The sequence below is a fragment of the Sitophilus oryzae genome, unplaced genomic scaffold, assembly GCF_002938485.1.
Source record: "Sitophilus oryzae breed Bouriz unplaced genomic scaffold, Soryzae_2.0 scaffold_906_pilon_pilon, whole genome shotgun sequence".
NCBI lineage: Eukaryota > Metazoa > Arthropoda > Insecta > Coleoptera > Curculionidae > Sitophilus > Sitophilus oryzae.
This window is the reverse complement of record NW_022147535.1, coordinates 927141-932592: the sequence shown is the minus strand read 5'-3', so window position 1 is coordinate 932592 and position 5452 is coordinate 927141.

The following is a 5452-nucleotide window of genomic DNA, read 5'->3' as shown; positions in this document are numbered from 1 at the left end:
AGTAAGAAACTAAGTAGTAACAGCTATTAAACTGAAGGATTTAAAGGACATGTTTGAAAAAGTGTAGTTTGAAATGTTGAAAAAGTAATAAATTAAAAACTAACTAAATGATTTGATTCACTTTCACACATTTGTAATAAAGTAAGAGTCTGTTATTATTACTCTGAGAATTAAGAAAAATCCTAATTATTTCGTCCATTTAGACGCAACGCATCGGTTCGAAACGTCAAGGGCGTCGTACTGTAGTACGTGCCCAATTATGCCAAAAATCAGCTACATTTTTATGCAATAACAAATCCTTAGTCCCACCCTGATGTAGATGTAAACGAAACATCGTATCCAACTTTGCATGGTAGAACCGTGGGCACCATTGCTCATATAATCTGCCCACTAAATTTGGTCGCGATCGGACGACGTAAAATTTTGATGTTTCTTACGTCAAAACTAACTGTTATAGTGACACGTGTCGTACACGGTTAAGTTGGCCTTGACCCAATCTAACGATATACCAAGTTTCATTTAAATCGGACGATTTTTTCACTACTGATAAATGTTACATAGTGCACAACACGTCGCACATTGGCCCAATTTAATCAAATGACGGCATAAATAGAAATATTTACTTTTAACAATTGGTCACAAAAATGTCAGTGCTGATACTCTATTATTCCAGCAGTCTAGTAACCCATGATTTTGACACAACAGCAAGTTTTAACCTTGTAGCAACGATATATAGAATAAGGATATTCGACTGGCCCAAAAAAAACGTGCCGTATTTTGTCGAGGAAGACGATTTCGTCACGACCAATGGGCGTCGAGTATTTGAAATTGAAAACATATAAATTGACGGCAACCTATGTTTTTTGACTCATTTCACTGACAAATGTGATGAGATTGTTATTGTAATTTATAGATCCAAAATCCAAACGTTTTTTGAATAAATAATTTATTTTAAAGTTATTTCCTAGAGGTGAATTAGTAAAAAATACACAAAAAGCATGTTCTTTGTGTTCTCTCCTTACTTCTAATATCACATATTTTTTTTCTATATTATGTAATGTATTTCTATATAGTATCCACCAAAAAAGGTTGCCCGAAGTTGCCCGCAATAAAAGTATACAGTGCAATCTAAAAGTCGTAGATTAGACTAAGTTAAGCCAACTTTGGTAGTGATTAAAATTTTTATTTTTTTTTATTTTAGGATTTTTTTTTACAATAGAGATGGCAATAAAACGTGCAAGAAAGATTCGAGTTCTAAATTTTAATCATCAGATAAACATTTTTCTAAACCTCCTCAATATTTTCTTATTAGCGGAGCATGATAAATGTAAAAATTAGAGGGGATATTTACATACATTTAAAATTTCTTTCTTTGGACAAAAGGGTATTAATTTTTCCTGTTAAATGTAAAACCGTTAAAATATTTGCAACATCATTTTATAAATTTATTTTTCGGTATTACCATTTTGTGGTTGTGTTAAATGTTAAACTATTAAAACTAGAATTAGTAATATCATACAAATTTAAAGACCTAAAAAAGTGGGGATTTTGTCCCCATGTCATACCCTAGCATATGCCACTGTTTCTTCGTCAGAGAAATAATCTATAATTAAAATGTTGCCCATTTCTTTCATATAATAAACGGTATTCTGAATAGTCTAGGTTACCCCGGTGTAATAGAGTTTCTGTTAAATATGAAACTAAAACTAATTCAGTTTTTATATTTAGGTAAATTATATTGATATTTTAAATTTTTAATAAAACAAAACGCGTAACTCTAATTATGCAATGATTTAAATCAAATCGACCAGTGTGCGTCGTCAAAATATTATGAAAAGATATACATACATTCCGAGTTTCAGCCCCTCTGCTCATATAGGACCCGAGTTACGAGGCTCCAAAGACTCATCTCTACTTCCTCATTAACTTACCACTTACCGCTTTTTCGATCGTTACCACTTTTCGTCTCGTCTCGCGTGTCTTCTCGCTAGCTCATGTATGACGGCCTTGAATTTTTACTCCAAGCGCGCGTAAAGAATTTTCACTTCAAAAACAATTATTACATTTAAAAATGATCCTGTTAATGGAACATAACTAATTCCGAACGACACCTAATCGCACCGATCGCAACTAAACCGTATTGTGTCACTTATTGAATTGCCGTATTGTATAATTTACCAATCCAACCATATCTGATATAATTCCATAAACAATCCACAATTTCCGTTCTGTCAATTTCAATCAATTACCAGGATTCATATTTAAAGTCCTCGCTTGCATTTCCATATAAATGGTAAAATAATACCGAGTCCGGCAGCCACAGAATGTGTTTAAAATTTTATGACAATTTTGCGTTTATAACTGTAGCGAATAAAAACGGAAAGGGCTATTTTTAAAATACGTTATCCCTTTTTATCTGTAATAATTAATATTTAATCTTTTTATTAATTTACGGCAATGTCCTGTTGTGGTTATCTTGATTCCTGATTTTTTGTTCAATCATGGGACTTTTATGTGGTAAGTAATAAAAAGTTTTTATTTAACCGGGATTTATTTTTTTCATGCTATTTTTACGACAAAAAACAATAGCCTTAGCAAGTGTATATCAAAAATACTGTCAACACTTGATTACTGTGTATGTAAATAAGTTTAAATAAAACAGTCGTATATTCAAATACAAGTTGTTAACTGAACAGTTACTTATAGGGGAACAGAATGGCAACACTGCCTATTGAGAACTCATGCACTTATAGGGTTTTCTGCCGACTCGTCCCGTCGCGTCGCGTCGCGTCGTCTATCGACGAGCGGGCCGAGGTTGCCATATTTCAATCAGAAAGCTCTTGCTGCGAGTAATAAATAAACTAACAACCTGTATATAGAATAAAAATGTATCATTTGTACACAAGCTATACGAAGATTTAGTGGAATTAGGAAAAGCAGCGCAATCAGACATGATAATCCTGCTTTCTGCAAAAAGATATATGTATAAACGCCGGCATTTTAAGAAATAGAAGAAATTTTTACAAAAAGGCTATATATTTTCAGTCGCATTGCAAAAAGCCTAATCAGAATAATCAGGCATATTAAACAATGACGATATTTACTGTACACTTCTGCAAAAGTCTGCTTGTTTTCAGTCATTTTTCAAAATGCCAAATCGAGGAATCAATCAGATCAAAAAATTATCAAAATTTGGTCAGCTATGAGCATCTTGAATAATGGCTTTATTAAAAATACCGCTAGGTCATCTTATACTATAGAAAATATTATCTTAAGTAAAAATTTTATTTTGTCTAGACGGAAATAACTTTAACCTTAATTCATAAATGATAATTATAAGTAACATAAATTTTAATATAAAATATATTAAAGACTTAATATTAGTACTCATTTAGTTATATTGTGTAATTGGATTCTGGTGTTCAGGGCGACTTCTTTGTGGAACTTTTAGACCTTCTTTGCTGTCTTTTAGAACAAAATGAATTTAGTTCTTTAAATAATAGTCCGTGACCACAATCTCATGAACAGAATTATCAAATCCTAAACATTTCGTAATTTTGAAAAAAATTGGTCAAGTGCGAGTCGGACTCGCACTCGAAGGGTTCTGTACCATTCATTATCTATACAACATTAGACACTGTATTATTATAAACTTTTTTTCCGATTTAGCTGTAATTTTGAATGCGCGTATAGGTTAAAATTTAAAAAAAAAATGAAGAAACACATTACTAAAAATTGTATTAATCAATAATAAATATGTAAAAAGTAAAAATAAATATGTAAAGGATTCGAACCTGCCTTACTACGGCTCCAACGTCATAGCAGCGTAAAGTCCTAACGCTTTAAACCACGCGGCCACCGAGGACTTGAAAGATTCTATGTAAAATTCTTACTTAAAAGATAATGTTTAGTGAAAGTACTTTTTTATTTATAAACATTTATTTAATTCTGTTTTTAGTATTTGTTCTTATAGCGGCAAAATAGATACATTATCTTTAAAAATTTTAACTTTCTAGTTATAACGGTTCATAGGATAGACCTTTGTGACGGCGAAGTCTTTGGATAAATTTAGGTTAGGTGTTTAGGTTATTATGGCCTTGGATAAATTTAGGTTAGATATACGAATCTCGCGTAAAATGTTTTGTGCAATCGTACTAATCTTCATTAGGCATTCTGAAGATTGACTGAAAGCAAACGGTTTTTTTGCAGAAATGTTTACAGTAAATATCATCATTGTTTAGTACTGGTTAGGCATTTTGCAAAGCTACTGAAAACAGACAGACTCTTTGTAGAAATTTCTTCTTTTGTTTGAAACGCCGGCGGCGTTTTATAATATGCCTAGTCTTTTTGCAAAATGCCGAATTATTTGATACGCTTGCGATATTGCCATTAGCCAAGAGATATAGAGAGCTAGAGCATGGTGTCAAGAACGGGCTCACTGGAATCACGAGTGGGGTCGGGTTGTTTTCAGTGATGATTCGTTTTTTTTTGTCTGTGGGCCCACCGGTGGTCGTAGAAGAGTCCGCCTCAGATATTGAGAATGGTGCCAGCTTTAATTTTGCATGGATCGTTAGACTGCCCTTACTAGGGCGTTATGGTTTGGAGTGCCATAATAGTTGGAAGCAGATACCTGAAAGCGTAAGTGAAGAATCTGGAAGACTTCATCCGTAAACCTGGAATGGGTGTCCTCCAACGGTCTAAGATACTGGAAGAAGTTCTCCAGAACTTACGACCGAGAAAAATCAAAGGTTTTCCTTGATTTAAATAAAAAGAATCTTCGGATTGTCACGGGGTTTCTAACAGGACACTGTGTCCTCAAGGAACATCTTAGTAGGCCGAAGCTGAGAAACAACGGCAAATGCAGAGTCTACACAGGAACACCTTATCACTGAGTGCGCTAAGACGACGACCGTGCTATGCACTTTGGTACGGCTGATGTCGAGGATGGAGAGCTGGCTTCTGTGGAGCCGTCTCAGATACTGGCTTTTGTTAAAGACCTTTATGATGAGTTATAACTCGTTACAACTCAAGAAAGGGGAACACACAATAGATCTGTAAGGTCGCGGTGATGAACTCCCCTCCCAGACATTCTACGGTCTACATTGTAGATGCTTTTTATAGTGAAAATTATTATTACTAGCATGAAACCAAATGAATGTTTTTAAATACACATATTCAATAATTAAACTAGAAAACCTCCAGATTATATCTATTTATCTTTCGTCTCGTTTTTAGGTTATTAGTTATCTCGATTAGAGAAACTTAAATATTGCCAAAAATTCGTAATATTCTTTAAATTTTACATTCATATAATTTCTAAAACAAATTAAATCATTGTTGATCGCTCCATATTAATATATCTACTTTTCTAGATATTCTGGGAGAACAGGATTTAACTTCTAGTTACCAAAATAAATCCCATGTTATTAAAAAGGAAACTGGAGAAATATCT